We start from the raw sequence: 22597 nt of genomic DNA on the forward strand, positions 1-22597 counted from the left end.
ACCACAATTTAGCAATTGTATCCTTATTTTGTTCTTCACTAATATTATCTGACATGGTCTTTCTTTAGAGGCAAAAAAATGAGGCTATGGAAACTTAGGTGCATATCCTTCACAAACTACGCAAATGGATATCGCAAGTACAAAAGTATTCTTAGAACTAGTTATATAGAAGTTGAAATGTTAATTATGAAATAATGTTTCAGTATAATATACCAAATTAAAATACTTAAACATAGAAAAATTGCAAATCGAACCAAAGCCATTTAACTTTTCTTTTTCATCTTAAAACATTGAACTCAATAGAGAACATATTTAATATAGCTAGTGGTCATAAGTTCTTTTCAGATAGATGTTCAATCATTTAGATGTTCAACATAAATTCTTTTTCCTCTCCCACCAACTCTTCCTCCCTCCCTCGTTCTCGTCCTCCCAGCAAAAGATGTTGAGTGCAGATGCTAAATGGCATCAACAAAACTGCCCTCATCATGGCATCTTAAAAAATACTTAAGGAGGAAAACAGTTGGAGTGAGATGATACACTTCAATTGCATGGATAGATTATAATGAGCAATTGAGGAATATGTTGAGGACCAAGAACTGTACAATGGACCACATACTCTTGTTGAAGAAGGAAATTATTGTAGGCATCTGTCTACCTTATTTAATTCTTCATTCTACTCACTCCCTTCTACAATTGCATGTTCGTTGGATGCATTGTTTGCTATATGCTTCCCATTCCATGTAGTAGTCGAGGTTATCCTTTGCTACACCTACAACACAAATAGTCATATTTGACCTTATTTACATATTTGAAACTTCAAAAAACAAAACTTTCATATTTTGCCTCATAGAGACTTGAAGGCCAATTAGGTGCTCTTGCACCAATTGACTGTGAGAATGCTATGAAATGCTCCAACCTTTGGTCCACTCTCATGCCTTCTAGTCATCTAAGACTCGTTTTTACTGTTAGGACAATTATTTATTCCATTTTGGACTGTGGCATGCTTTTACAACTGACTTGTGAACTCCTTGACTATTAGGACAATCATTTTTCTTTGTCCTTTACTATAGCTTTCTCTTCTTTTACATGATAGTGGTCATGCAATATTAATATGACTATCTTATGTGATTCCTAAGTGACTACAACCTTACTGTATTTTCACCTTTAACTCTTGTCATTTTCCATCTTGTGATTGATATGACATTTTGAATGTCCAAAGACCTCTCTAACATTTTAAGATAAACACAAGATCAATTACTAATGAGTAGTGACATGATTGTGCTCATTGTTTTGTTGTCTTCTTGGGTTAAGTATACATTATAATAGCATCTATGACCTACAAATAGTTGTATTAAATCCCATAGCTATGAAAGTGATCCTCACACTTGTCATTTTGATCTTTATATGTTGTTTCAATCTTTCACTATGGAAATGACGTTTTCACTTTTGATTTTTAAGAATTTTCTCACCTTTGTTATCTTGACTTAGTAGTATTAAGAGACATTGGAAGAGTTTGTTGTGCTTAGTTTTGGTAGAAACTTGCTCTTTTTCTTCTCAAGCAAACTATTGAGACAAACAATTGTTTTGGAGATTTCAAGTGGCCATGCAAATTCCTATGTTGTCCTAATGATATCAGATTCTAATGTAATGAATGGATGGGATAGATATCAATTGGATATTATATTTAATGAATTAGAATTTATTTTTTGGTACAACACCCTAGCTTGCAAAATGAACATTTTACATTTAATTCAATAAGTAACAAGTAGTTAGAATAATGATGTAGAAAAAGGCCTTCCTAGTGCCCTAGTATTGTGGGTGTAATTATGCACATCATTCAAACTACCCTTATATTAATGGCTATAAAGAAGGCATACAGTTATTGTGCATGATTATTTACAAGAGCTTATCAGTGGCTGGCATTTTAAGAGGATTGGTGGCGTAGATCTCTTGTACTTGTGCATTGTGTGTACAATACCTATACTAGTGCCTACCCTCGATTGGTAATCATAAGGCCCACTTTTTAATGTAGGGATGCATTACGTTTTAGTCTGCAAATTATCCTTCTATGATTCTATGTCCAAAAGGGCTCCTTTTGTTTTGACAATGACATCAACACTATTGTGTCCAAGTAGAGTTGAGAGAACTTTATGATAATTACCCCATAAAGGCAAAAAATATTTTTAAATCCATTGGATATGACAATAACTATCGAAAAAGAGGTCTCTATACACTTAACATTGAACTTCTCAAATAGGAGGATTGTTTGGATGGCATATATACTTTAAGGAATATCAACGTCTTTGTTCCACAAGGACCAAGCTAGAGGATACAAGGACCCGTGTTTTGTTTTCCTTTGAGATCTTTTTCCTCTTGGTTTGTTGACTATCAATTTCTTCAACACCTTGGAATATTTCATTTGACTCTTCACTCCTAAGCCTAACACAAGGCCTCACAAGCACACTAGGATCTTTGTGAATTGTAGGTCTCTCTTCCTCAAGAGCCATTACTTGATCTACATTATCCAACACATTCTTGATCTTGACTACTTTATTTTGTTCATTTTTAAATAAACTAGGAAATGTTGGATCTTTCCTCATATTCTCTTTTTCAGCCTTCACAATTCTAAGACACCATCATTATTCATTGATAGATGTCCAACCATGTTCCAAATCTCCCATTTTATCAGAGGTAGGGGGATGTTGGGTAAGGTTGTTGAATCTAGCTTTACACCTTCCAATTGCATTTGATTGAAAGTTTTTAAAGCCTTTTCAACAAATCTATTTTGTGCATATCTTGCAATTATTGCAATCCATAAGACCACATTTTTTGAGGCATTTTCTCAAATAGGTCATAAGACTACATTTCTTCGAGGCATTTTCTTTTAGGCTTCCATATTTTACATATAAGTCAATCAAGGCAGTGGAAACTGCAACATGAGTTGGAGAGCTTGAAGCCATGAGAAAAATAAAGAACGAGTTTACATGTTTCATTGAGATGGATTGATGTCTAAAAATGGAGAGCATGTTCTTGTTTTGGTTGCAACAAACAAATCATTTTATCTTGACACAATTATTAGACAATTTTAGAGAAGGTAATTGGAATTGTTAGTTTCTCTTCATACAAATAGGTACAATCACCAAGATGACTCAATGAAAAAGAGACTTCATACGAAAATTCCTATCTCCAAAATTATCCAAAATGCACACGAACCAGTGTTTTAGTATCCCAAAAACCCTTTACTTGTTGGTGCAGGAGGTCAGACCTCTAAAGTTACCCCTTAAGTACTATTCATTATAGAGACAAAATTTTCATTGGTTCATATGTAAGATATTTAGATCTTCAGGGAAAAGATAATTTTCGTTGGTTCATATGTAAGATCTTTGGATCTTCGAATCTAGAAATCATTTAGATTCATTTATTCATCTAGTAATTAGCATCATCATTTTGTCAACAAATTACATTCCTAGTAAAAATTTCGAACATCACATCCTTGCTTTCTCTCCATTTTGTATCAAAGCACTAAAAAATGGCATGAAGGCATTGGTTGAAGGTTGTTTTGTATGGAGACAAAATATTTGACACTGTGAAGAATAATGTAAGTTTTATTTTTTGATCTCTATTGCTATGTGTTTGATAGATTAATAATATTTGTGGTAGAATAGAAGGTTTTCTAATTTTCTAGAAGATAATAAATGTGTTATGTGGCGATGCACACATGTAGAGGTGTGTGTCTTATGCACTAATCTAACTAGTGTATAGGAAAGTAGATGTGTCATTATCTTTTGCTTCATTTAATTATATGAGAATGAAGATAGGTTGGGCAAACAAAGTCTAGGTTGTAGTTTTGAAATTGAATTTGTTGCAGATTTTAGTTCATACCTATGTGAAGGATTATTAAGACATATGAAGACAAAGAAGGGCATGCAAAATCAGATTCATTGCTAAAGAATGTTTGTGTCTCGTGTGATGAATATTGATCAATGGAAGAGTTGGTTATAAGAGTTTCTAACAACAAGATTTGGTTTGCTTTATTACTTTGTTTACTCGGTTGAACTGGATATTTCAAATTCTCTTCCTTATGATTTTTTTTAAAGGTTTGTGATAGGTGAAAAGAGTTTGGAAGTAATAGTTATATTAAAACTTGATTTTGTGTTCAAATACATATGTTTCTTTCCAACATGCTATTTTATTGGTTCACTCCCTCTAGATACAATAAATTTTAAAGTAGAATGGCTATAATAGGTCTACCTCTTGGTGGCATGGTACAATAGTGAATGAAAGATTTAGGAGAGAGTATTTGTCAACATTTTTCATAGCTACACAATGATGGTGAGGTGTATAAAAGTAGAGAGGTTGTCAAAGATCATATGCTGATTTTTTTTCTTGACTGTAATAGTACTTGAGGTTATTTGATAGTAAATAATATTAGAGATTTGCATAGTTTCTTCATAAGATTTTTTTTGGAGTGATAATTTTTTTTTTATGGAGATTCCATGAGACAAATATTTTGGATTCAATTTCCATGTATGATGAATTAAAATACAAATGAAAGTAATGAATACAATATTATGGGAAAGAGTAAGTGGAAAGGAAAAGGCACCTATAGATTAAAATAAGCTATTGGATTCGATTAATAGAGATGATAAAACCAAGGTTATTATTGGTCTTTCTCAATTATCACTCTAAACTACATCATATGGACTTGGATAAGTCATTAGTAGATATTTGTCCATGAACAAAATGTTTGGAGAAAAAGTAGTTAATGCAAAGTTTTCCCTAAAACTACCATTGTTTAGGTTCAAAATAGAAGTTGAAATTACAATGTCAAATCATATAATTAATTTGAGTCTTCTCATTAGGTATCTAGAAGAAGTTAAGGCTCTAGTAGACGATGATGATAAAGGTATCTTGTTAAACAACTTGTCTTCAAAATACAATAAAAATAACTTCACAAACTTTACAAGATATGATTTTAACTCTTCTAGTAGAATAAAAAAGGACAAAAGAAGATATAGAAGATGATCCTCAATAAGAGAAAGAACTATATTCACAAAGGATAATAAATAGTTAGGTAAAAATAAAAGAATAAATGCATGTTTTTACTACAAGATAAAGGGTCACGTAATATGATTTTATAGAATTCAAACCAATGGTCTTCTTAAAGGAAAAATCAAAGATCAATCAAATGAAGGTAACTTAATCTAAATTTAGGGCGAGGATTTATAATATTATGAAGCTTTTGTTAATGATTCTTTTTTTTGGTCCTAATAATGTATTAGTACTATGAGCCTTCACTTTTGGAGGCTGGTGGAGGTTTGAAGAATTTCCGTCATCTCAAGGTAGCTTCTCACTTTCAGATGAGGTGTTGCATGAGAAGAATTTTTAGCTTTATTTTCTTGTTTTCTTTTTTGTTTTGATTGATTGTGTCGATAGATTTAAAGAATTTATATATTGTGAAGTTTGATATTTTGGAGACAAGTAAGGGTTTGGTGTTGAAATCAATATGAATTTTTTTCCAATGATTTTACAAGCCTAAGATCAAGAATTATACCCGTCCAAGGGTCAAAACATTATATGGTGGAGTCCTATGTGTGTGGAGGTCAATATGGATTGTTCTCCAATTATTTAATGTTTATGATTGAGGAGATTAGGATTCAGAACTTGGTATTTCAACTTCGAGTTACAATTGTTTTAACTAAGTGAGGAATCTCAATGTAATTATTACATTTCTATCATATACAGTTATATGTGTAACTATTTTATTACATACAATTGTTCTATTTCTCCCCCATATATCATTTTTATCATCTAGTAATATTATTAAACAATAATTGCCCTTTGTTTCTCTCACCAAGACTCCAATTTGCATACACATGTCAATCATGCTCTCAAAATAAAAGACACCTTGTGTATCTATCTCTGTGAATGTCCAAAATTTGGAAACACTTATAAACCTTATTAGGAAGCACCAAATCAAATAATTTAATGTGCCATCAGATGTGCCTCATAAAAATATGAACACCATAAAATTTTCACATTGAAATTCATATTAATGCTCACATGATAAGACCTCAAAATTTAATCTCCTTTGAGTTATCAAATAAGAACAATCTTCTCTATCTTTTTCCAAGTGAAAAACCATCTAATCCATTATGTACCATACTATAAATTATCTCGATCACTTATTGAAAATAAATAAATAAATTCCTATGCAATAGCCATCACATATTAAGTGTTTCGACATAATGCATTCTTTAATAGCACTAAAAACTAACAACAATAGACAATTTGCAATTCAAACATATACCACCACATAATTCTTATAGAGAGATTTCTGCTAACTCTCAAGAGTTAAAATTTAATGCTATGGGTAAAATTTATACCCCAAGAAAGAAGATTTATCTAATAACTTGGTATTCAAGATTAAATAAGGTACATGTTTGCATAGTTTTGCACTCCTAATGTTAGCATGAAACTATCACTAACACTAGTTGATGCTAGTAATGGTGCATAGATAGTTGTACAATGGTAGTAGAAGGTTTTGGCAGTACTCAAGCTTCAAATCGGTTGTGAAATATAAAAGTTTTCAAATTTAATCATTAAGTTTTAATTTTTAAAACATCCTATTAGGGTCTTATGATTTCTCTTTCGTTAGATAGTGACCAAAGACTATGGGATCTAAGCCACTGCTATCCCAACATCTCCTAGCCAACAACCACTATTTCACTAGTTGACAATGGCACCAATTACACTACAAGGCTATGGGGATATATATATATATATATATATTTTCAAATTGAATATGTAGACACGGGGACAAGATTTAGGAAGGATTGTTAGGAATGATAAGGCACTTGAACATCAGAATAACAAAACGGATATAGGATAAAGTAGATGGAACTACTTATAGTCGATCGTAAGGCCTGAAGAGAAATGCGATAGTTCGTACTCACAAATCTCTCCATACCTATCTCGATTAATGGAATGTGGCTATTCAGGTTCAATACAATAAGAAATACAAGCTAAAGTACAGTGCTCGTGCTCCAGGAAAGATATGGCTAAGGCTTTAGGGAAGATAGCAAGGATGAGAAACTGACTAGAAAGTCAAATTTCGTCTAATCAATCCCAGATTTTCCCCAGAGGGATAAAGAGTTGATCATTATAAAGGGATGCTTTGTGGAAGAATGGATGTACGTGAGCATTATTATCTTAGTTGCAGATATGGTGCATCATACCGGCTTAAGTTGCATGTGCAGAGATGAGACTTTTCAAGTGCAATGCAAGAGGCTTTTTCACATAGGTGAAGGAGTCTTTGATGCGATGTGGAGGCTGGCATCCTCTATCCTTGGCGGAGGTAGGAATTGGTGTGATGGATTCATATATGAGGTTGTGATATTCCCAATGGTAGATGTCCTGGATTCAAAAAAGATGTGCATTCAAAAGAGAGATGGTTTTATTCGCACTATGGATGGGTAGGCTGTAGCCAATGAAATTTTGAATCTAGAATCGAAAAAGTGGGAGTGTATTTTAACACCGCTAACTATATCTCCTCTGATTCTGACGAGGACTCTAACTATGAGAATGAGGGTGACGTCTGTGAAAAAGAAGAAAAGGGAAGGAAGAAGGCCTTCATCAAGGATGCCTGGGAGGTATACCGAATTGGGTTCATCAACAGGAACTTAGCCCTCTTCCAAAGGTTGATGGACACAAAAGATTGCTGGCTTTCGGCGGCATCTGTGATGAAAATTATGGAGATTGGAGAGTGGCTGGCAATCATCCTCCAATCACTCTTGAATTAGTCTGTATCATAGGGTTATTCTCTAATATGTAGTAGATCAATATGAAAGAAGTCTCTGTTAGGGATGAATATATGTAGTAGATTAGTATGAAATAAGTCTTTATTAGGGCTGAATGTAAGGGAGCTAACCCCTTCTGGTTAGCACTTATCTAAAAAAAATAAAATATATATATAAAATGATGTTTTTTATGATGCTTATCAGACAACAGAGAAGAAAATAGTAAATTGGTTGCAAAAAAAACCTTACTAGAGGAGCGCGCGGTTGTGGAGAGATCACTCCAAGGGGAAGGAGGCAAGAGTAGCTTTAAATTTGGCAAACGACACTCTTGAAATGTTCTTGGTTTCCTTTAAAATGAATTCGCATTTTTTTTAATAATGATGTCCGAGTTTGTCAGAATTCCGACGACCCTTTACCATCAGAATTCTGACGAACTTAGGCATTTAAAAAAATAAATCAAATTTGATCACAATATGCCTTGTTCGTTGGAAACCTTTGTCGGAATTTGAGGCCAAATGTATTAGTGACATACATACATACATACATCCACACACACACACACACACACACACACACACACACACACACACACACACACACACACACACACATACATTCATACATATACATACACACACATATATGTATACATATTCATACATACATATATATGTACTTATATATATGTATGTATACATACATATATATATGTACATGTATATATATGTATGTATATAAATGTATATATATACATACATATATATGTGTATATATATAAATGTATATATATATACATACATATATATGTGTATATATATACATACATATATATACATATAATATGTATATACATATATAAATATACACACATATATATAGATATATATATATATATATGTATGTATATATATACATATATACATATATAAATACACACGCGCACACACACATATGTATGTATGTATGTACATGTATATATGTACACACACACACACACATCTGTACATACATATGTATATATATGTACATATGTATACGTACACACACACACACACACATGTATGTATTGTTGGCAACAACAATGTAGGAAAACTGAGAGTGGGGGTTACTCAGTTTTCACCAAACTTTAATAAATTGATCTCAAATTCAGATCTGATCAAGAATAACAATAACAAAGATAAACTTCACATCAACAACACATAACACAATACATTTTTGACGTAGAAATCCTGGTTAAGGGAAAAACCGTAGTGGGAACCTACTCACAATATGATGATATTCTGCAGTATTATGTGAAATATTACAATAAGAAATGCACATGCATTTAGGCACACTGCCTAAAGCTCACTGCTAAAAAAAAATAAAGGGCTACAACCCTGGGAAGGCACACTACCTTATGAAGAGCAGACAACAATATGGATTACATGAACTAAAAAAATAACATCTTCGAATGCTTGATCACAATTCCGGTTAAGCACATTGTCTGCTTTACAACACTTCTCTTCTCTTTTCCACACTTCTGAAACATCAATTCGCTTGTTCACACATACACAATTCTCAAAGAACGAAAACACACATCTTACATGATTATTGCACTTATTTATACAAATCATCAACCTTAATTTCAAGGTCAACTCAAATTATAAGAGCTAATTACAAAATTACAACACACAATACATAAATAAATATGCAGACCAATACAATGTCGGTAAGGACATAAAATTGACCCAAATCAAAACCTCGGACACACAACACCACCAAATATCTCACCAAGATCATCTATAACACAAAAGAATCATCGGGTCAACCAGAAGGTTGTATAACATGAAGAATGCCACCATGCCAATAAAATATTCAATAACATGCATGCCAATCAATGTGAACCACCAAAATGCATAGAACACAATCGAAAATCATCAACAAGCAATGTGAATTCCTCCACAACAACCGCAACAACTCAAATGACAAGAATCATCATCATCTCACCACCGAAGCTCAAGAACACCAACATAACTTACTGACAAACTGAAAGATACACTTGTGAAGTTCCAAATCATGAACCACTCTAACTGAGGATACACATGAACATCCCAAATGCTCTCAAAAAACTGCTCAACATAATGAATCAATTTCAGAGCAATATATACCAGAAATCACAACTCCGCAATACTGAACCAATAGGAAAACCAATCATCACACTGGATCACATAAATTGATCAAATTACCTTACGGAACACTGAAACTCATGCTGAAACAATTGAAGATACTAATCTCTGAATCCTTAAATCCGCATCAACATATATATAACCAAACCAACTGAACCAACTCTCTGCAACACCGAAGCACAAGAACATAGGAATATGTTGACGTCAATGACACCAACACATTCCAACAACTCTAATATCCAACAATCTCCCCCCTTGGCATTGATGACAACATATGTATGTGGAAAACAATCAATGCAAGGAAATAAATCAACTGTAGTGTAGTACCCTTTTCTCGATCAGATTTTTAGACTCATGTTTGACTTCAGTTGAATTTTTCAATGGATACATTATTGTGATATTTTACTTGGACATTATGCGGTATGGTGATATGCTTTAATTTAATTTGTAGTGTATTTTTTTCATGCAGTATTTTGTTATTGATGTTAAATGTGATTTTTATTGGATTACTAACATGGACTAACACATTTACTTTATACGTGCAATGCATTATATACATGTTTCGTGTTTGTAAGTGTATGGGGTGCGAGGGGATGATTTTCCTTCACTCATATCTGTGAAATAGGGAACGCCACGATTCTCCTTCATTAGTGTGTGTGTTGTGTCTTTTATATTTGTCTATATGCACATGTGGTTCATTGATGCAGGTCATTGCAAGTACAAGTACCGAGTAGGTATGGGGTATCGACTCCACCTGGTTTCACAAGTTTGAGCATACCTTATTTGTCTGATGGGAGTGTAGGAGATAATTGGTAGACCCTAAAATTGACCCGCAATTACACTCATGTGAGATTCCGTTTGATCGGTATGTGAGTCTTGGTTCTTTGACATTTTTGTTTTGTGAGTCGTCGTGTGGTTATTTCTTGTTTTGCGTGCTTCTTGTTAGTTAGAAAAGTTAGTTTGAGTGAATAGTGTTATTTCATGTTGGTGTATTTGAATTAAATTAATATGCCTTTGTGATTATTGATTTAGTTAAATAAATTGAGTTATTGAATTTAAATTGATAAATTACATGTTATATTTAAAAAGGAATTGTATTTAATTGAAAAAAGAAAATAAAGTTAAATAATATTCTATTGGAATTTTTAGATTATATGTTGAGTTAATTTCAAAATAAGGAAAAGAAAAAGAAAAAATTCCCCATTGAGTTTTTAAGAGGAAATTAAATTTTTACCTTTTATTGAAAATTGTTATTGGTTGAATGAAAACTTTAACCTAAAAGTTTTTAGGTTAAAAATTTTCATATATATTCTTGAGAGTTCATGGGAAGAGAGGAGAGGATTTTTTTTGGAAGCTAAGTTTGGAAACAAAAAAATTGGAGACTGGAATCTGGATTGCAAATTCCCAATTTTTTTGGATAGACTTTATTTTTTCTTTGGTTAAAAAAATTAAATGGTTTGAAAACTTCCGTGTCTGCTTGGAAATCATGAAAATTTTATGGGAAGCTTTAAATTGAATTTAAGTTGTGGAAATTGAGCAATTTATATTTGAATTAATCTTTTCCCAAATCAAATTTGTTAATTGTGAAGAAACTGAATTTTAAAACCAAAAATTTAGTTTCTCTATGTGTGTTTTCAAGTTGAGCAATTTGTTTTAAATATTTTCATTTCAAGATTGGGAGTAAAAGATTTATTTTTCTATGTGAATGGAGGTTTTCAAATTGTTAAATATCAAGGGATATGCAGGCCAAATTTTGCAATTTGACCTCACTGTGTGTGTTCATGATATTCCATGCATGTGAGAGCAATGAAATTTGAATTTGATCCCCTCTATTTTGTTTAAATTTCACTTGGTTTTTTGCCCAAAATCAATTAATTTGGGTCTTTTATATTCTTGTAGTATACATAAATTTTTCATTCAAGAAAAAAATTGTTTGTACTCTGTTTTAGCAGAGTTATTGTATAGGCAAAAAATTTATAAATAAAATAAAATATTATTAACCAGGTGGCAGGGGACCCACCTCCCCCCACCACGTGGATGGCAGTTGCTTCTACCATAGGGTAGCAACGCTACCATACGGTAGTTGCTACTACCATATGGTAGCAAGACTACCATATCGTAGCAGTGCTACCATAAGGTAGCACATACTACCAGTTCTTTTTCCCAGCGCTGTTTAAAAATGAATGATTTCACCTGTTTTATTTTATTTGTGGATTTTATAATATATATATTATTATAAAGGTATTTTTTATGGTTGCTTACAGAAACTTATTATATATATTTAATGTGATTTTTATTATTTTATGGAAATTATTTTACTTGGGATATTAATCAAAATGATGATTATGTGAAAGATGTATTATTTAATGTGGGATGATTTATTTGATTAAGTTATTATGATTTTTTTTTTTTTTAAAGGGTGGGCAATAGGTTATTTGAGGACAGTACAAATTCTAGCCTTATTAGACTAATGACGGCTTCGAATTTCCTTAAAAAGGGGTGGTTGTGTTTTCTTAAATCTTTAATTTTGAATTGCAAGTATATGATGATTTAATTATTTTCAAAAGATTGTTTGAATTATGATCTTTAGCGAATTTAGTATTTCTTAGCAAAGAGCTTGATTTCGTTGAAATTCTTGTAATTGTTTAGTCATCATGTTGTAGTGGTTGTTGTACCCTCTTGAACAGGTGTTGTCCTTATAACCTTGGTGATGTAAACCATGTTGTGTTATGTTCCAAATGGTTAACCAAGGGTTAGTAAGATTGTGTTTTCGTCACCTATGTTTTGTCGTGGTTATATGGCTGTCAGTATCGTCATAGAGTTCTTGAAGACAAACCGTGATTGTTTAGTGTCCTATGGGAGAGTGGATTTTGAGTGGGGGCCACACCCTAAGTGGATGGCTGGATAACCCCTCGAAAGTGAGTTAATAAGTGATAACCTAACAATTGATTAGGGGGTGGGTAGTTATAAACATTAAGTAAGATATTGTACCCCACACATAGTTGAGTGCTTGTATAGACTTAAGATGTAGTGGGAAGGCCTAGAATGGCCAACCGACCACCTTGTCTTCACAAAGGGTCGGTAGGGTCTACACGAGTTTTGGATGGAGCGAGGGGTTCGGGAAAGGTTACCAGGATAAGCGAGGATGGGGGTCGAGACCTATGGAGACATACTTAGGGTAACCATCACAAGCTATGCGATGACACTTTCTCCTTAGGGTCACTAGTGTATTGTGATGTTGAGTTCACCTAGAGTATTGTAGAGTCGCACTTGTATTGTTGACCATGTTTTGCTTGTGCTTGCTTGAGGGCCTTCTTCTATCTCCTAGCACAATGGGGTGGTTCCTTTTTGGGATCACATGTTCAGGTGGTAGTGCCACTTCCCATTGGATGTTTATGTTCGTGCCTTCATGCGATGATTGGCTTTGCAGATATTCTCGTGGTTCGTGATTTTCAGATCATCTCATGTTGGAGATTTTTTTACCTTTGAGACCTATGTGGTCATTTGTATCAATGGATTATGTTAACTTGGCAATTGGTAAAGATGCAATTTTATATGTATTATTGGAAGCCATGTAATAGTTGATTAATGTAATCTTAGTTTATTTGGATGTTTAATATATCAGTTATCTTTATTCAATATGCAAATGCTTTCTTGAAAAGAAATATATTGTAATACTTTCAATCTTCCAAATGCTAAAATTTGTTGTATGAATATGATTTAATTGTGTTCCATAGGTAATGATGACAATTGTATGTATTTGAGTATCCTAGGATGGATGATTGGATTAACCTTAATAATGAAATTTAACCTTTCGAATAATACTTCATTGGTAACCCTTTAGGAATTCTTTGTGTTAGACTTCCGCTTGTGTAATAAACGTGCAATGTAGTAATTAAAGAACTTCTTGTGGATTAAACTTAAAAAAAATTATTTCACCAATAGTTGGTTAGTTTGTTTGGTTTTCCTTTAGGGTTCCTAACGGGGTATTACATTTGGTATCAGAGCCCATGTTTCAACATTGGATACTCTGGTTTTAAATTGAGCTTGTTCAACTTGACCTTTTGTTAGGTCTTAGTGTTTGTGTTTCCTTTGTCAGTAGCCTTGTTGTAGATCTAAACTTTTTCTCTTGTGAAGTGTTAGGATTATGGCTAGGAAAGCCAAAGGTGGAGGTCGTGGAGATGGTTGCACTCAAGGTAGAGGTGGTAGACGTGGCCGAGGTTTAGACTGTCATAGTCCTTCACCACAACCCACTGATGAGAGTGTAGAGTAGGATGAGTCTGTGCATCAGAGTGAGCAACACATAGAGGAGTAGATTTTTGAAAGGGATGAGTTGAGGCAGATTTTTCAGGAAGTGTTAGCCAGACTTGGCCCTAGACATGAGGCCGAATAACCTAGCCATGCGCAGATGGGAGAGTCTCACCAACAAAATATATAGGAGAGTGAGAGAGAGAGGTCTCCCAGAAGGAGAGAGGTCTGAGTGGACAAGGATTCAGTTATTTTAGGGCACATGAGAGATCTGATGAGGTCTCATCCTTCCTTTGATGGTTCGGGTACCGGTCTTGATGCAGAGATTTGGTTGATTAGTTTGGATAGGTGTTTCACCATGCATCTTTATGGTAGCAACACCAAGGCGAGATGTGCCATCATGCGTCTCAAGAGGTTTGCTTCTATTTGGTGGCGGTTGGAGGAAGAGAGGATCAGTTTAAACAATAACACTGTGTCTTGGGAGATTTTCCATAACAGATTTAGGGCACACTTTCTCTCAGCTCAGTGGAGTCAGTCTCGATCAGACGAGTTTTATGCATTACACCAGTTTGACATGTCTCTGGATCACGTTGAGAATAGGTTTTATGAGCTCAAACAGTATGTTGGTATTGGGAATGATGAGGTGATGTTAGTCCAACACTTCTTTAGAGGTTTAAATGACTGCATCAGTGGAGGAGAGAGAGTGTTTGAGCTTGTTTTAGTATAGATAGCCGTGGTGAAAGCGAGGCTAGTAGAGAAGAATCTTGGTTGTGCTCATGGCGTTCAGTCTGGAGTACAGATTGGGAGTGTGCCTTACATTGGTTCCAGAGTTAGAGGGAATCAGTCCCAGACTGCTGCACCTTTTAGGAGTTTTTCAGGCACCCGCTAAGGGTGGGCAACTGCAGCAAAGTTTTCAGTGGAGGCCAAAGCAGTTTTAGGGCTAGCAGGGTGGCAACTCTCAGCCTAAGAAGAATAGGAATTGGCAGAGGAGTAGGCAGAGTTTCTTAGGATATTTCTCTCAGGGTGCATCACAGGCCCCCAGTAGGGGAAGTTTCCAGCAGTCCACTGAGCCATGTGGAGGTAGAGGACCTAAGAGGGGAGCTTGTTTCTCCTGTGGTCAGTTTGTCCACATAGCTGCTCAGTGTCCTCATCGTTCTCATCAGATAGGTAGTTAGAGACCAGCAGCGTCGAAGCCAACAATGGGGGATGCAGATAGATCCCGTAGAGTTTTTGCGGCGGTTGATGACCACCAAGCCAAGCACCAGGGTACAATGATCGAGACTGCATGTGTGTTGTGTGGTATTACTATCTCTGTATTTTTTGACTTTGGTGCTTCTGATTCTTTCATTTCTTCCTCCATTGTGGAGCGGTGTGGGCTCACGTTTGCTAGACGGGCGGATAAGTGGCAAGTAGAGTTGGTTACTAGTTTGCATGTGTCTGTAGATTCCCTCATTCTTAGTTGTGAGTTGGACCTAGGACTCTTTGTTACTTTAGTTGACCTTCGAGTCATTCCTTTGGGGTCCTATGGAGTTGTGTTGGGGAAGGATTGGTTATCATCTCACAGTGCTCATGTAGACTGTCGTCAAATGACAGTGGAGTGTTTAGATGATCATGGCAGGAAAGCGGGGATCGTTGGGGGTTCAAAGATCAATATCCTTACGTATGATTTCTACTATACAACTTAAGCAGTGTATGCATCAAGGGTGTCAGCTTTTTGCAGTTTCTCTTGAGGATGTGGATGAGGAAGAGAGGCGAGAAATCGCTCTTGATGGTCACCCTATTCTTTGAGAGTATGTTGATGTGTTTCCTATGGACATTTACGGTATGCCCCCAAAGTGGGACATATACTTTCGCATTGACCTGGTTCCTGGTGCGTAACCTATTTACAGAGAACCATATCAGATGACTACTTAGGTGTTGAGTGAGTTGAAGCTACAAATGGAGGAATTCATGGCCAAGGAGTTCATTCGTCCTAGTGTTTCTCCTTGGGGTGCGCTAGTTATCTTAGTTAAGAAGAAGGATGTTTGTCTTTGGTTATGCATTGATTACTGATGATTGAATAAGGTAACCATCAGGAATCATTATCCATTGCCTCAAATAGATGATCTTTTTGATTAGGTAAAGGGAGCCAGGGTGCTCTCTAAGATTGATCTGAAGTCTGGGTATCATCAGTTGTGCATTCATGATGCAGACATTCATAGAATGACTTTTCGTACCTGTTATGGTCACTATGAGTTCACAGTATTGCCATTTGGGTTGATGAACGTGCCTTCAGTTTTCATGAGCCTCACGAATGGGGTTTTCCGCACCTACCTTGATCATTTTGTCCTTGTGTTCTTGGATGACATTTTGATTTATTTTAGATCTATGGAAGAGCATGAGGGCCACTTGCAACAGGTATTGCATTACTTGAGGGAGAATCATCTTTATGCCAACTTGGTGAAGTGTGATTTCTTCCAGTCAGAGGTGAACTATCTTGGTCATGTAGTTTTAGGAGAAGGTGTATCCGTGGATCCTTCTAAGATCCAAGCCATTGTAGATTGGCCAGTGCCGACCAATTTTTCAGAGGTTCGTAGTTTTATGGGTTTGGCCGGATATTACCATCGCTTTGTTAAGAGTTTTTCTCAGATAGGTCACCCAATCACTTCTCTTCATAGGAAAGGGAAAAAGTTTGTTTGGTTAGAACAATGCGAGTCAGATTTTCATACCTTGAAGGAACTCCTTGTTAGTGTTCTGATTTTGGCAGTTCTTGAACAATCCAGAGATTTTATGGTTTGCACAGATGCATCTTTAGAAGGTATAGGAGCAGTGCTTATGTAGGATGGTCATGTGGTAGCCTATGAGTCTTGAAAACTCAAGGACCACAAGATGAACTGATGAAGAGGCCTACCCAAACTCCTGATGAAAATCCCAAACAAGGTTAAGTTAGTGACCCCCTAACTACACACAAGGGTCCTACAAGGAAGGACTTTGCACCTTGGATGAAAATAAACAATCATTCACTATGCTTATGCCTACTCAAGATGAGTAAAAGGCTTCAACTCCTCAAACATGCTTTACCGATGACCTCTACTCCTTGGGATTTTGAAGCTGGCCAACACATGTAATCTAAAGACTCTTTCAAACATTGGGATTTTGAACCTTAACTCAAAAATGTTCCACGCACCCATACAAACAATTTATCATTTCACACACCCTTTTGGAAGTTGTATTGATCCCCAAAATGGTTTGGCCAACTTTGTAGATACAAGGTATGTTCCCTCCAGAGGTTAAGAGACCTAATAGGGGCAATTAACCCTATTTTCCGAAGCAACTACCTTTATTGGTATACTAAATGGAAACTCAACTCTATGGGAATATGGGGGATAGTTATAAACCTTTGATTCTAGGGTTACACGCATGGAATCTACCGCTATGACAACTTATGATGACTGTCCTAAAACTTGTCCTAGGTAGTCACATAGAGATGCCTACCTAATTTTTCTGCTTTCTCACAACTAAGTTTGACCTGTTGCAAACCATGAGAACAATAAATTACAGTGTCTTATCTTGCATCCCTCCAAAGGAAGAGTCTTCTAATGGACCGAAGTGCAAGATAAAGCCATTTTTGTTCAAAACCCTCTCCAAACCCTCAATTTTCGGGATACAGTCAGAAGAATGGAGGGTTCTCTCTACTCCGGAATAGTTAAGACCTTAGACCTCCACCAAAATAAATCTATTTAATCTCCCTATCTACTCCATGGATGGTGGGATCCATATCAATCTATATAGGCACGCACAACTCCTGCAAACACATAATTTATGAGAAAATTGTTTTATTTTGTGAATTATTGATTCTCAAACTCCAATTCCAACATCAACCCCCTTGGGAATCGAGCCCAAAAGTCTTATACAACTCTCCAACGGTTGTCCATAGAATTTAGAGTAGGTTGGATCCTTTGAAAGGCTTCCCCCAACCGATTTACAAAAAGTTGCATTTTTGCACCAAAAGTTGCATTTTACAAAAGTTGCATTTTTGCAATTTTGCACAAAAAGTTGTCATACTCTCTAAGGTTGGGATCCACATACAAGGACCAACCAAACACACATAAAACATGTCTAAAACCTATCAAACTCAAATCTAGACCATCTATTACTCCTTTTTACCACATTGTCCCAATTGGCTTCTCAAATGGCCTAATTGGTGACATGGGCTTACATAGTGGGGTTTACTTCATACATGAAACACAAAATACATTAAGACACCCTAATGATCTCAGTCTTCATCCTTTGGGTCATTAATAGCTTTTTGATGAGGTGCTCTTGCACCATACTCCCCGGGAGAAGAGATCTCAAGCCCACTTGAGATTAGAGTTTGTAAATCCGCACCATGATTAGATATTTGCTCACTTGTCATCCAAACTACCTTAGAGTGTGGTTTGTCCTGCCAAGCCATCAAGTACTCAATGTACTCCTTGTTCCTTGTGTTGCAACATGTATTGGTTCTTCTTCTTCATTGCCATCACCTTTAAAAAGTGTAAGATCACACACATTAAAAATGGGTGATAATCCAAGATCAGGAGGAGGTTGGATCTCATAGGCATTTTGTCCACACTTCTTCAATATCTGACATGGTCCAATCTTCCTCTGCATGAGTTTGGTGTATTTGCCTTTTGGGAGTCTTTCCTTCTTCAAATGTACCTATACCAAATCCCCAACATTAAACTGTACATCTCTCTTCTTCTTATCAACATGAGCCTTATACTTCACTGCACATTGTTGGAGATGAGACTTGACTTGGTCATGCACCTCTTGTATGGCTAATGCAAAAGATTCACCATCTGCACTAATGGATTCTTCTTTGGGTAAATATCTTAAATCCAACACTCCCCTTGGGTGGATGCCATAAACTATCTGGAAAGGAGATTTACCGGTACTCTTATTTATGGTGTCATTGTAGGAGAATTTTGCCTGTAACCAAATGCTATCCCACTTCTCTCCATGTTGCCTTGTCAAACACCTTAATAGGTTTCCCAATGACCTATTGACAACTTCAGTCTGCCCATCAGTTTGAGGATGGTAGGTTGATGAGAAAGCTAGGTTAGTCCTTCCAAAAAGTCCTCCAAAAGTGATTCTGCCTGTAACCAAATGGTATCCCACTTCTCTCCATGTTGCCTTGTCAAACACCTTAATAGGTTTCCTAATGACCTATTGACAACTTCAGTCAGCCCATCAGTTTGAGGATGGTAGGTTGATGAGAAATCTAGGTTAGTCCTTCCAAAAAGTCCTCCAAAAGTGACCTATGAACTTCACATCTCTGTCTAAAACAATGTTCAGGGGCAATACATGTATCCAGACTATCTCTTTGAAGAATAGGTATGCAATATATGATGCATCACAAGAAGTCTTGCATGGCAAGAAATGAGCCATTTTACTAAACCTATCCACCACTACAAAGACACTGTCAAATTCTCTCCTTGTTATAGGAAGACCCAACACAAAGTCCATACTTATACTCTCCCATGGCCTAGAAGGAATGGGTAAGGGCTGATACAAAAACCTACATTTGTAGACTTCCCCTTGAATTTCTGACATATGACACATGTCTCCACAAACTTTCTTACATCTGCTTGCAACTTAGGCCAAAAATAATGTCTCTTCACAAGGTCTAGGGTCTTGTCAAGACCAAAATGAGCTGCCATGGCTATATAATGTTCTCCCTAATAATATTCAATCTCATGGAACACTTAGAAATACACAACTGCACTCCTTTGAACAACAATCCATCTTGTATCAAAAACTCAGAAAACTCAATATGATACTGGTCATGAAAAGTTTCCCATACCTTGTAGATTTCTCCATTGTCTTCATCAACAACATACATACTCTTCAAGGAATCAATACCAACACTTTCCATCTTAATTTGGTTGATAGTTAAGACCCTCCTGCTCAAAGCATTTGCAACTTTGCTTTTAACTCCCTTCTTGTGTTTGAGGGTGAATGTGAAGGCTTGCAAGGTCTCTACCCATTTCATGTGCCGGTGGCTTAGCTTCTCTTGGCTATTTATGAAACTGAGTTCTTGATTATCAGTAAAAACTATAAACTCCTTTGGCAATAAATAGTGCCTCCACTTCTTCAAAGACTGTACTAGAACATACATCTCCAAGTTATAAGATGAGTATCTTTTCTTAGCATCTTTTAGGTTTTCATTGAAAAAAGTAATAGGCCTTCCTTCCTGACTGAGTATTACTCCAATAGACATGTGGCTTGCATCACATTCCACCTAAAATATCTTATTGAAGTCTGGTAAGACAAGGACTGGTTGTTCTGCAACCTTCTTCTTCAATGTCTCAAATGACTCATTTGACTCTTTGGTCCAACTGAACCTGCACTTTTGTCCTCCCTTTATGGTGTCAAGCATGGGTGCACAAACATGACAAAATCCTCTTATGAACTTCCTATAAAAAGTTGCTAACCCATGGAAACTTCAGACATTATTCATAGTTCTAGGTGTAGGCCAATATAGTATAGCACTTACCTTCTCTTGGTCCATTTTCAACTCACCTTGTGAGATTACAAAACCCAAGTAGATGATCTGCTCCTGCATGAATATAAACTTATCCAAATTGATCATTAGATGCTCTTAATGTAACCTCTTGAGAACCATATCTATGTGTTTGAGGTGCTCTTCCCTTGTGTGACTGAACATCAAGATATCATCTAGGTATACTATCACAAATTTTCCTATGAATTCCACCAAGATTTCATTCATTAACCTCATAAAGGTACTAGGGGCATTGGACAACCCAAATGGCATGAATTTCCATTCATACAACCCTTCATTGGTTTTAAAAGCTGTCTTCCATTCATCCCCTGGCCTTATTTTAATTTGATGGTATCCACTTTTTAGATCCATTTTTGTAAAATACTTAGCACTCCCTAAGCAATCAAGGAAATCCTCTATTCTAGGGATTGTAAACCTATACCTTATGGTTATCTTGTTGATGGCTCTTGAGTCTGTACAAAGCCTCCAAGTGCCTTCTTTCTTGGGTACAAGGACTGGCGGTACTGCACATGGGCTTAGACTCTTTCCAATTAGTCCCGATTCAAGCAACTCTTCAATCTGCCTTGCCATTTCTGCATTGTGGTCTGGAGTGAGCTTGTAGGTTGCTTTGTTTGGCAATGTAGATTTAGGGATTAGATCTATGCAATGACTGATGTCCCTTATCGGTGGTAGGGACCTTGGCATTCCAACTGAGATGACGCCTTGATGCTTATCAAGCAACTGTCTGATTGCCAGGTCTATGTGTTTTGGTCCTCGTTCTTTCTCTTCTACAAATTGCTCTTTCCTTGTCACCTTGGGACTAGGCATGAGGGCATAGAAAACTGTACCTTTCTCTGCAATCTCCTTCATGAACTGTCCACCTTCTATTATCAGCACTCTTGTATCCTTCCCTTTTGATTCCATCTCTTCCTCTATCAGAGGTAAGAGTTCTATCACTTTCCCATCTTTGGTGATTTAGTAGGTGTTTCTCAACTCATCATGATGAGATTTCAAGTCATACTGCAATGGTCTCCCAAATAAGAGATGACATGCATCCATTTTGGCTATGTCAAATAGCAATCTATCCTTGCAAGATCCAATCTGAAACTTCACCCAAGCCCGCTCTTCCATCACTGTTTGCTGACCTTGGGTGAGCCATGAGACCTTATAGGGGTAAGGGTGAGGCAGCTTCCTAAGTTTAATCTTTTCTACCATTTCAAGTGATACAAAATTTTAAGTGGATCCGGAGTCTATCAGAACCTTGCATAACTTTCCTCTTGCCTTGCAAGTAATTTTGAATTGAGATTTCCTTTGTGTAGGCTCCTTATCAGGTACCTTCATGGTGGTTACTGCTCTCCTCATCATCAGAGACTCTCCTCTTTCAGGATAGCCATAAGTATCAGGAGCATTAACACTTTGATAAGTGTTTGCACTTGCCACACTTTGACAATCAGATTCCTGCACTAAATTTCTTCTCCTTTCTCCCATAGAGCTAGAAGCCTTCTCCGGACATCTATTCACCATGTGCCCTTCTTGATTACAATTGTAGCACCAAGGAAGTCCTTTGCCTTGGAATCTTCTTCTAGAGGGTGGTCTCCTACCCCTAAAGATTCCTCTTGGATTGTAGCCCCCTCCTTGGTTGTAACTGCTCTCTCCCCAATTGCCTTCTTGGTTAGAGTCTCCCTGGTAACCAAAATCATTTCCTCTACCTTTGAAAGGGCCTCTTCCTCCTCTCTGTTGTCTCCCTTTATCTCTGCCATGTTTCTCATGCCTTCTCTTCAACTTCTCCTCCACCTTGAGTGCCAATTGAAAGCACTTTTGGACTGTCTCTGGGGTGTGGGGATTCAAGTCTTCTTGGATTG

At 36.2% G+C, this 22597-nt stretch overlaps 1 long non-coding RNA gene across 2 annotated transcripts in view; it reads left to right on the plus strand.

The window, feature by feature from the left end:
- The window catches only part of LOC131859626 (uncharacterized), a 103586-nt gene extending 92658 nt beyond the window's left edge, over positions 1-10928 (plus strand). Inside the window, exon 4 of one of the 2 annotated variants that reach the window (XR_009359255.1) lies at positions 10672-10928. This is a non-coding gene — a long non-coding RNA (uncharacterized LOC131859626). Of the gene's footprint in view, positions 1-3868; positions 4196-10671 lie in introns of those variants that run through there. The other variant, XR_009359254.1, reaches the window with a different exon arrangement.
- The last annotated feature ends 11669 nt before the right edge of the window (positions 10929-22597 follow it).

This window comes from Cryptomeria japonica, chromosome 10 (assembly GCF_030272615.1).
Source record: "Cryptomeria japonica chromosome 10, Sugi_1.0, whole genome shotgun sequence".
NCBI lineage: Eukaryota > Viridiplantae > Streptophyta > Pinopsida > Cupressales > Cupressaceae > Cryptomeria > Cryptomeria japonica.